Raw genomic sequence first — 11,651 nt, 5'->3', positions numbered from 1 at the left:
CTCAACCTGACATTATTCTCTTCTCATCTGATCCAACAACGGTGGCGAGGTTGGTCCTGATATATGGTATTTCTACCATTCTCTTTCTTAAGAAGAAAAAAAAACACAAGAAGAAAAAAAAAGAAGGAAAAAGAAAACAAAAGAAAAAAAAACAAAAGAAAAAACAAAAGAAAAAAAAAACAACAAAATTGTTATGGGAGAAAAGGAAGAAATTCCCTGTCATAGCAGGCCTCGTTTCAAGAAAAGGTGGAAATACCCTTGGGCGGGAAGCTGACTGTGGAAAAGGTGGTAACACCCCGCTGTTCAGGAGAGCTGACTCACCAACAGAATCTTTATGGCAAGTAATTTGAGGCCACCTCCCTTGGTGCGTTGTTTCTGCAATATCAGTCAGTCTGCCCTTCTTAATAGACGACTCTTCTTACAAGTCATTGAAGTACGAGACTTGTTGGCTGCCTCCTTGGGTACGCCTCGTCCTCAAGATCCTAACGACAACAACAACTGACATGATCTTCATCACCAACCCCTTGAGTGATGTGAGCTTTCATCCTAACAGGATGGAGATGTGAGTAAGGGCTACCCTCTGTATCTATCCGAGTGTGAGACAAAGGGTGGGGTGAGTAAACAGTCTTTCCCTCTAAATCAAATGAGAGGCGAGTTGTGTGAATAGAGTGTTGCATGCATGGGATGGGCCTTTCTATGCACAAAGCATGATTTGTCTATGTGCATTGCACCATAAGGCTCCCTGGCCTTCCTTCTTGCACTATATGCCGGCACAGGGCGAGATGCACAGTTGCACCATCAAAAGCATACAAGGCATACAACCTCTGCACAAGTGACCGTGAGGATTACATCAATGGGTTTCAAGAACGGGTTGCCCTCTATATCTATCAACAAAGCGTGAGACAGAGGGTGGGCTGAGTGTGACTGGAGTTTCTTCAATCAATTACCGAGAGGTGAGGATTGAGGGAGGTTACGACCTTTGGAGTCAGGTACGTTCCCAGGTATGTTCCCATTTCCCTATGCACCCATAGGCTGGGTTTCTACCATCAGTACAGGACACATCACTCTGTTCTATACACTGCACTGTAAGGCTCCCTGGCGTTCCTACTTGTATCTATGCCAGACGGGGTTGGACGCACTGATGTACCATCAATTGTGCACCCTGGCATACTCCCTCTGCATCATTCCTTTGTCGATTCCTAAACTAGATGTGAGCTCAGGGATTTCATCCTTATTTCCTCGAGTGATATTAGTCATGGGGTGAGTGCCTGCTCTTTCATTCCATTTGAGTGCTCGTGAGTTGAGTGCAATATCCCTTACTATCGACGAACTTCCTGTGATTCTTTCAACCAACTATCTCCCTGGGTGTTGCCGCTTGGTCCCTTCCACAAAGGACGAAGAACATGTGCTGTGAAGATACCTTGTTACCTCCTGCAGCCGACGACGACACCAGATGTAACTTCAATAGTCGACATTCCTTCTCGGCAATATGGGCCAAGTTTTTATAACCCTACATCTTCTGTTTCTCAGTGTTGGTCATGTCTTAAGTGTGGGGATATTATGGTTGGTCTGATGTGAGGTACCAAGTCCGTGAAGTTTGGTTTACCCTTCCTATTAAGGTCTTAAGTGTGGGGATGCATCCTTGCGCATCTATGTTGCATACGCCTATGCATACACCCTATTCTAATCATACATCTATGCCATGACTTTATTTTTCCCTGATGGGGTCCCTTCCCCACCCTTGCGTTCTATTTCACCCTGTCCTAGGGGTTGTTCCTTGACCATTTGCCCTTATTCATGGTTTTGCACTTATTACATACGAATGGATCTTATGTTCACCCAAAACTCAATCCAATCTTACATACCTGTTTTTTCCTTCGAACTGCCTATTTTTCCTTTTTACCAACCCCTATTCCGACAGACGATTCTAAAGTTATTAATTTTTCAAGTAATTCTCTTAAATTGGACAATTTTCCCATGTGAACGCGTCTTTATTGCTTCGGAACCCTAATCTAATGCACCAACCCTATCCTACCCATTCTCCTTGATATTTTTCCTTTTTATTCCATGTCATTTCGATGCACGGGTCATCCGTTATGAATTTTTGCGGGTTTTCGAGACCTTTTTATGCCTATTTTTCACAATTTTTCATGTAAACTTGCCCTATTTTCACCGGAATTCCAGTTTGATTTGCCATCTGTGTCTTGCTAGCCTTTCCCCCACTTTTTCCTTTTTCCTCCCCCCTCTTTTGACTGTCGGATTTTTAGTTATTAATTTTTTCGAGTGTTTTCAAATGTATTTTTTGTGTTTTTTCCACGTGAACCCATCCTAATTTTCCCCAAACTGAGCTTTGATGCACCAGACCTGTGAATCCCTTTCTTTCGGACATTTTTTCTTTTTACCGCCTTCTATTTCGACGCACGGTTTTTCCCGTATTAATTTTCGAGTCTATTTTCGGGTCCATTTTTGGGGTTTTTCCCATAGAATGCATCCTATCTCAATCGTAATTGTGTTTTCTCTTGATGGGGTTGTCAGACACATTGTTATGCACACTTTTCCTTCTTTTCGCACTTCGTTCCGATGCACGGATTTTCCGATATTAATGCCTGTATATGTTTTCGGGTTTGTTTTTTGCGTTTTTCCCATATGAACACCCTGATTTTGTCCCGAAACCCATATTGCATGTTTCCAACATTTTTCCCTCATCTCCCAGCCCATTTTTCCTTTTTACAGATTTTTGTTCCGACACACGGTTTGGATTTTATGAATTTTTCTTCATTTTTCCTGTTAACTACGTTTCTTGTATCGCGCGTGAAGGTGCCTATTTTTGGTTTGACGCTCCTCGGGAGGCCCTCCTAGCGCCTGTGGCTTGCACATCGCTGTCCCCACCCCGTCTGATCCCGTCGATGCAATTTTTTTTAAACTCTCGCCCTATGCATGCGCGCGAAACGAGGATGTGCTCACTTTTTAATGGATTTTGTAAAACAAAAACAAACAAACACGCAAAAAAAAACTATGACACAAAGCACAACACACACAACCGAACCACCCACAAATAATTATTTAAAAAAAACAAAAAAAAACACACATACACAAACAACAAACCATACAACAAAAAAATAAACAACCACAACTTTAAACAATAATAATAATAATAATAAACATCATCATTGAAAAAAAAAGAAACAAATCAACCCAAAACAAAAAGCAAACAAACAAAGAAAAAAAAAGAGAGAAAGAAAAAACAAAGACAAACCCAAAAAAAAACAGAACTTCAAAATTTAAAAAACAAAACAAAAAAAACAAAAAAAAAACAAACAAACACAAAACAACACAAATTATTTAAATTTATATATATATTTTTTAAAATACCCAAAACTACATTACCTATTCGTTCCATCGTGGCCCACCTCGTCCTCTTCCTCCACATCTCTTCCCTCTTCTCCACGACACCTCACCCCTTTTCTCTACGCCGCCCTCTTCCCCCCTTTCCCATCGCCTCCAGCGTCCTCGTCTCTCCTTCTCCTCCTCCACCGTCCTCGTCTCTCTTCCTCCTCTGCCGCGATGTGTTTGTCTTGGAAGCGAGCGAGAGATTGGGCGGGTAGATCTGCACCTCTTCGATGGGAGGCAATCAAGTGGCGCTTGGCGCTACGTGGATTCATGCCATGGAAGGCCGCCATGTGTATGAGATTGCAGAGAGGATCGGTGCCATGCAACATGGCCGAGAGGCTGAAGCTCCGAATTGGGAGTGGTAGGATGGATTCCCCAGTACCCCGACCCGGATATCAGAAGGAGGAGGAGAGGTGACGGATCAGCCTGGGGGGCTGGTGGTGGATGTATTTGACAGAGTTATGGCATACGTGAAGAGGCGGGTGAATTCCAGACGTGCAAGAAGCATTTCGTGGAAGGAGGCGTTGGATCGCACGCACGGTAAGCTCTAAATGTGTTCTTCACTGCCGAAGAGAATGTCCGATTTGGGGGGGCCAATGGACATTCAAGTAGCTCCCAGCAACTGTAATGGAGGAATTCCATGGGACCGCCGGTCCTTGCAGGAGCCTGTGTTCTCCATGCTTGAGGACATGGAGCAAATAGCCACAGCCTCTAATTCCCTGCATGACCTCGACCTCGATTTCGAGAAAGAATACAAAGAGTTACCTGGCCCTCATCTCTCCATAGCCAAGGGCTCCAGTAGCGTCGTGAATGAATTGGCTAGATGTCTGCCTCCGGACACCATTCATCTCAACAAGAAGGTATGTTCATGAACTATGGAATTGCAATAAGACAAATGGCGTGGCTCAGCAGCAACAGCAGCTCTTCGAGCCTGAGCTTCCTCCATGGAAGCTTGAATCCATCTCTTGACTCGGGTTCAGTGTGGTGGACAAGCTCTTCTTATTGTTAGGCCCAGAGGCACCTAGCAGCTTCCGTTCCTTCAAGCAGTTTCTATACCGTAAAGGGAACAACAGTAGCAAAATACCATGGTGGATGCGAAGGACTTTCTCCATTTGCCCCATATACGAAGGTTTGAATGTGCTACTGTGTTGGTTTGCTGGGGCGGAGACATTGGAGGTGGAGGGATTGAGTGATGACGAGGTGATCGATGGGATGGTGCAGACACTGGCAAGCTTCGGCGTGGGCATGGATGCTGTCGCAACTGGACGTATGCCCAGAATTTTATTACCTAATGACAGTGATCAAGAAGCCACAACACAATCATGTCAGCAATTGGACTATCTGCACAACATGATCAGGGGAGTCGTGCGGAGCAAGTGGGCTACCAATCCTTTGTGCCAAGGCTCCTACACATAAGTCGCAACAGGGGCTAGCAGATTGGACATTGACATACTTGCAGAGCCCCTCCCCAGAACATCACCACCACTGTCATCATGCATTGATCATCTCTCTCACGTCGTCTCAAGGTCATCCCTATCCTCTTCTTCCTCTTCCTCGTTTGTTTCATCTTCGGCATCGTCTTCGGCCAGCTTCTCCTTCGACTTTGAAGAGGAGGAGGAAGAGGAGAATTATGTCACTGCTTTTACCCTTTTGTCCGTGACTACAGATTACCCTCCATTGCAGCTTCTTTTTGCTGGTGAGGCTACATCGTAACTTTTACTCAACCACCCATGGAGCTAATTTCCTCAATGGAACTAGTGGAGCTAGAGAAGTTGACATAATTTTTCACCATTACTTCAAATCAAGGAAGGTTGACTCTATGTGCAAAAAAAAAGGAAAAAAAAACACAAAATACAAACTCAAAACACACCTAAAATATAATTTTTAAAAAAACCATAAATAAATAAAATTAAAAATAAATAAATAAAAATCAAATCCAAATAAAACAAAAACCACTAAGGTGTTTTATTTTTTTGTTCAGTCAGTGGTCTTTGATTTTGTTTGACTAGATTCATTGCTTTTGGGGGACTCTTCCGTGAGCCTTCAGGCCATTGCATACATAACCCTCCCAGGTATTTATTTTGTGCGCTTTATTTATTTTTATTATCCCCTTAATTACAATTAATTGCTAAAATAAACTATTTATTCACCCACATTTTCCACGCGCATTTGCGCTAAACACACCATTTAATTTTTTAAAAAAATCACTAGCCGTTCAATTTGCATGCGCTACGTGCGCTTAAGAGGTACCTTAATTTGTAATAAAAATGAACTAGCCGTCACTAAAAAGCACGCACTTGCAAAAAAATGCTCCACTTTACTATTAATTTTTAATTAAGGAATTTGTATTTAGAGACCCAGTTTGGGAATCATAGTTCGGGTTGCTCTAAAGCACCGTTTCACCTTAATAAATTGTAATTAAAATTTTAAGAAGGAGCCACCGTTTTCTTATTAAGGTTTATAACCTAATAAAATGTCACCCATTGTTAATAATTTCTTAAAATGAATCCTTCATTAAACTAATTCCCCCTCACTACACTTTTTTCCCCTTTTTAATAAACCTGCTTCGTGGGATGGGTGCGTAAAATTCTTTTAGTTGACACTGATGGTCAAGGTTATGGTCAAGTTCTAAGGTATATTTTTATGGTGGTCTGATTTGTCTATGTGTTACGATTATGGGTGCGGTGTGAAGTTCTTTCTTTCTTGCCTGATATGGGGATTTGGGTGCCTGATTGTTGCATCGCATGAAGTTTTCAGTCGCATATGTGTAGATGTCATGCCGAATTTTTTCAAGGATGTGTATTGTCTGGGGTGGTAAATGGGTTAGTTACGTCTATGTCTATATACCCCTTCTTTTCCAACCTCAATCTTTTCCTCAAATTCCCATATTTACATATTGTTCTTTTATCGAAGATAGATTATTTTCTCCTTCTCCACCATGCCCTTCTCCATCTATCCATGTACCTTCTACCTTTCCTATTGATCAATTAACACCTTTCCTAACTCATTCCCTAAAATTTTCAGCCACTCCTTCTTTAACTTATTCCTCCTTTTATGATTTTGCCTACCCATCTCTTCATCCACTTTTACTTATTTCACTTCCCTCTCCTGCCACTTCTATCTCTCAATCCCCCCAGTTGGTTAGTGAATATGAAGGGTTTGATCAGCAGATTCCAAGAAGAAGAGGATGGAGCTCGACTGATTCTCTTACAGGATCTTAAATAAACTGGCCAATAATTCCAAGAGATTGGACAACTGCCAATCAAGCATACCAGAACTACCTTCATTTTGCTCATCAATATTCACAATCTCTAGATCCTTCGGTGAGATTGATAGCTCATTTTGCTTGGTATCTCGCATACATGCATAGGCATTCCCATAATGATCAAAAGGCCATTCCAAAGCTTTGTATGAATGTCAATGTGAACATTGACTCCCACCAGTTGGATGTCCTATATTTTCATGCCCTATGTCTCCCTAGCAGATACCTTGTTTTGCTAGAAAGGATGTGTTGTTTGCAATTATTTCAAAATCCTCCAAAGACATTTGTAGATAAATCCTTCTCCATGGATCGCTTTCAAAACCACCAAGCCTTCAAAAGGGATCATCTTCATTAATGCCTTTGCAATGTATATTGGATGATTCTTAATGATATATATCTCTTTTTGGAGGTATCATTCATATGGTTGTGTTAGTGCTTCTCTGTGTGTGTTGTAATAATTGAATGTGATGAGTTCGTGCTGATTGAGAATAACTTGTTCGAGAGCTCTTTTCAACCGATTGATGGTGGATGGAAAGCCTATGGTGGAAAGTTGAAGAGAACCTCTCATACCCTTTACAAATTTGTTATGGTTTTTAAATGATTAGTCAGATGAGTTAATGAATAACAAAGTTTTCCTTTAGTAGTGTTTTTCTATAAGATACAAGTGATAAATTGAGGTCATGGTTTGGAGAGATTATTGAAGATCCGATGGAAGATAAAATTGCGCTCTTTAGTGAACTTATATTCTTCTTTTCCCTAGATTGTGAGGACGCTTCCTTTCTAAGTGTGGGGATATGTTGAGAGTGGAAAAAGACTGAACTTTTGACTGATTTTTGTTGTTTTTTAGGACTCTCTGATTGATTTTTGATGGATTTAGAGTGATGTATGGTTGTTAAAGGAAGTATTTGAGAGTGTTTTGGATGATATTGATTATGTTTTGGAAGTTCTATGATGATTCTTAGTGGAGATATGAAGCTCTATTATGTTCTGGTAGGTTCTGTTGAGCTTGTGATTGGTTCTGTATACCTTCTCTTTTGTTCTGATTGTCTTCTGTATGAAGCATGGATTGATGATTGATGAAGATTGAGATTTTTTGAAAGCTTATTGAATAGTTTTTGATAGTTTGGAATGGTTTGAATATGAGTTATGAGGTTTTGATGACCTTTTGTAGATCTTTTGTAGAGCCTTTGTCTCTGCTCTGTCTTTATACTGTAATTGTAGTGTAGCTGCTCTAGTACTATACTGTAACTATTCTGTAGACTTTTTGTAAGAGTTCTGTAGAATGTATGTGTGACTTTGGGAAAGTTTTCTAACCTTTGGAAAGGATGAATCTAAGTTCAAAAGAGCTAAAACAAGTGGAAGAAGCAGCTAGTGAAGACTGAAGAGAAGACTAAGTGACAGTGACAGTAGTGAGCTGTGAAAAGACACTGTAGTGGCTCTAGTGACTCTTCATATCAAAAATACCTCTTGGGAGGTGCATCCATGACCTAAGAAGGATTATTGAGGGTTATTATGAGATTATTGTAGTGAGGAGATGATGTACTATTGATGGAGAGAGAGGGAGATAGCCAGAGATAGTCAATTCTATCAAAATAATGTAATTGTATATGAGAGATTGAGAGAGAGAACTATGAAGACATTGAAGATGAATACTATGTGATTTATTTCCATTCAAAGATGGTGTATTTCCTTGTGTTCTTTGTTCTATTTAAGAATTCTATGAAGATGTTGAAGATTATGGTTGATTCTATCAAATCCGTGGGAGATATCTACTATGATGATACGTGAAGAATTGCTGTTTTCTTTGTTTTGATGATCAAAAGAATAAAATAAAAGCTTGTTGATGTTACAAGATATATTTTCTTGCAAGAGAATTCCATTTTCCTTGGCGTTCTTCTTGGGGCTCCACTTCTCTTCATCTTGCCTTTGTTGTTGTTGTTTTAACATTTGGATTTGTTGTTGCTAAGTCTGCTGCAGAATGTGCACCAACTGTTGTTGAGCATCTCTTAAAGAATCCCCCATCTTGAAGTTTTCTTACAACCAACCTTCACATCGGGTTCAACAATGTTGTAACGTGTAGGGTTGAAGGTCACCACAAGGGTTTGGCAAGAAAATTGGATAAGATAGATTGATATACATTTTCAAGAGATAAGCATATTATAGTAAATGTTTAAAGGTTCAAGAGGTGCTTCATGGTCAATCACAAGGGTTTGAGAGGAAAGAATGTATGAGGGTTCAAGAGCTTAGACTCGGGAGATGGTAGAGATAAGAGAAGGGTTGAAGGTTTCAAGCCAAGTCCTTGAAGATGTTAATAGAGCTTCCAATTGCATGTTCTTAGTAAAGATCACAAGAGTATTACCTCATAAGCTCTAACTCAATTCAAGCTTATTTTCTTGACTGTAAGAGCAATCACAAATTATGAAGTCAAGTACAATATGCTGTCATGTATCATAAACAACTTTGCATCCTATCATTCATACATGATGTCTTAGGATGAATCAACTTTGCATGGTTACATTCAATGTAGACTATAAGGGACAAAAGCTTATGAGTCAATTACAAGGCTTGTAGGGCAAAGAGACTTGCTTCAAGAGAGCTTCAAATAGAGATCCTGAAGAGGATAAGTTACCACAACCAAGAAATAAAGAGAAAAAGCTTCTCTTAATTCAACTCAAAGCATCTATGAATGATCTAGAACCATTGCCCTGCCATAGAGGCACAAAATACTTGAATATTTTGTTAAGATGTCTTGGCAAGATATCTTTTATAGAGCAAGAAATGAATTAAAAGAACACCACTATAGCTAATTCTCTGAATATGGCCGAAGATTTCAGCCCCAAATCAGCCCAAATATCTTCCAGAATTCACCTTTGATGGTAGCATAAACTTTCCTTAACACGATAGATCATCCAAATACAAGTGTCTATCACACCATATGAAGCAATAGAAAAGAAAAAGAACCTGGTGTCCACAAAATCACTGTGTGTGCTGCCTATTTCAGCCCATATACATGGCATCTATGATCTTCCAAGAAGACACTTTGATGAAGTACAAAAGCAGCCCCTATATTCAAGAACATGTAACAAGCAATAGATAGCTTGCAATCAGCATGTAGAAGTAGGAGAGAAGAAGGGAATCCTGCTTCCCTTGTCTATCATGTTATTGGCTACCTATTTTAGCCCCAAGCATGTACATAAAGCAATCAAAAAGCTCTCTTGATACCCCTTCCACAATGCTTATGCAATGTCAAGTTGCATTAAACATATAAATGCAAGGAAGACCAATGAATGATCATGAATCTTCAAGAAGAGAAAGATAAGTGTTGCTACCCACAAATCTTTGTTTGGGCTACGCATCTCAGCCCACTTTCTTGACATAATCAAGTCAAGAAGGCTTCTTCACACATCTCTCTTCAAGCTTGTACAATGAAGGCTTGAAATAAGCTTCCAAGAGCAAGAATGAGCCCCTTGATGTGACAAGTTTAAATAAGAATGCAAGAAGATAAGCTTCAGTCCTTCATATTACAGGTTTGGATAGCCAATAGCAGTTCTCATTCAACTCTTGAAGTACTCAAGAGAGTAAATTTGATGCCTCTCTTGCCATGGGAGATCAGCTTAGTATATAGAGGAATACACAAGTCAAGAATAAACATTCTTCAAGAATCATCAAGGAGCTTCTGTAAGTATGAGCTCCTACTTTTAAATGGACAATTCTTCCCTGTTTTACATAGCCAAGAGTGGCATCCCATTTTCTTCAAAGCATGGAAAGAGTGGCACTTACAGGTCTAGTGGAGTCTTTTGTAGTTACTTGTGATTGCAGTATGTTTGCTAGAAGATCTACCAACAGATACATGTTATCTCTTGGTAGTGCAACAGTTGCTTGGAGCAGCAAAAAGCAATCTACAATTGCTTTGTCGAGTACAAAGGCTGAGTATAGAGGTGCTGCTATTGCAGCATGTGAGATAGTATGGCTACAAAATTTAATGGATGATTTGGATGTGTAGGTGGAAGGTCCAGTTATCATTTATTATGATAACATGAGCAATATACAGTTGGCTAGGAACCCCGTGTTCCATACCAGGACAAAACATATTGAGGTACACTACCACTTTGTGAGAGAGAAGGTACTAGTAGGTAAGATTGACTTGGTGTATGTCAGCACACAGGATCAGATAGCTGACATCTTCACAAAGGCATTGGATACAGAGAAGCTTCAAAAGTTTCAAAGCTTACTTGGAGTTGTAGAGATGCAGTTGAGCTTGAGAGGGAGTATTGAGGTGACAAGCTCAACACATGCGGACATTTATGATGGACCGCCTAGTTAGATGGGTCCACACGTCTACACTTAGCATGTTGGTGGTCATTATGACTCTCACATGGCCACTTACTCATTACTTATTATATTCAGGTTGTTACACCTATTTACAGTTGGCATAGTTATAGCACCAGTCGACTAGTGTAGTCGGTTATGCATTGTTTGACTTAGTAGGCCACTTTCCTTTATGTTGTATCTTATCTATACTTTGTGTACATTGTAAAGAGTGTGAAAGAAGAAGAAGAAACCAGTAAGAAAACGTTTTGACTTCCATCTCTCTTCTTGTCTCTTGAGTGAGCTTCTCCTTGTGCATTCTGTGTGTTCGGCGCAACATCTTGAGCAAGTCCCCCCAGAACGCAATTCTTGACAATCTCCATTGCTCCTCGCCTTGCGGATTCAATAGAGGATGTCTTGATCTCATTCTGTGAGATCCATTGCACTAAATTTGACAACTTGTAAATAGCCCTGTCTATTTCTCGATTGAGGCATCCTACGATCGTGACCGATAGTACAAAGTGCCACAAATGAAGAATCATTATGAACAATGACTACAATCCAAATAGCAAAATAGGTAGGCCACTTACAATCCATTCGTAGCACAAACCTAGCATATCTTATGCCAATCATGAGGTTTTAGCCCTGATAACTAGTCGTATTTAGAGAACATGGATATGAGAGAATGCAT

General features: G+C 40.2%; 1 pseudogene; it reads left to right on the top strand.

Moving 5' to 3' along the window:
• Window positions 1-3,986: 3,986 nt before the first annotated feature.
• Window positions 3,987-5,103, top strand: LOC148035929 (putative polyamine oxidase 5; annotated as a pseudogene).
• Window positions 5,104-11,651: the final 6,548 nt, after the last annotated feature.

This window comes from Lygodium microphyllum, chromosome 5, assembly GCF_053477565.2.
Source record: "Lygodium microphyllum isolate KBCC chromosome 5, Lygodium_microphyllum_v1.1.10, whole genome shotgun sequence".
NCBI classification, from domain to species: Eukaryota; Viridiplantae; Streptophyta; class Polypodiopsida; order Schizaeales; family Lygodiaceae; genus Lygodium; species Lygodium microphyllum.
The sequence above is the reverse complement of the archived record's forward strand: the minus strand, read 5'-3'. Positions and strand labels throughout refer to the sequence as shown.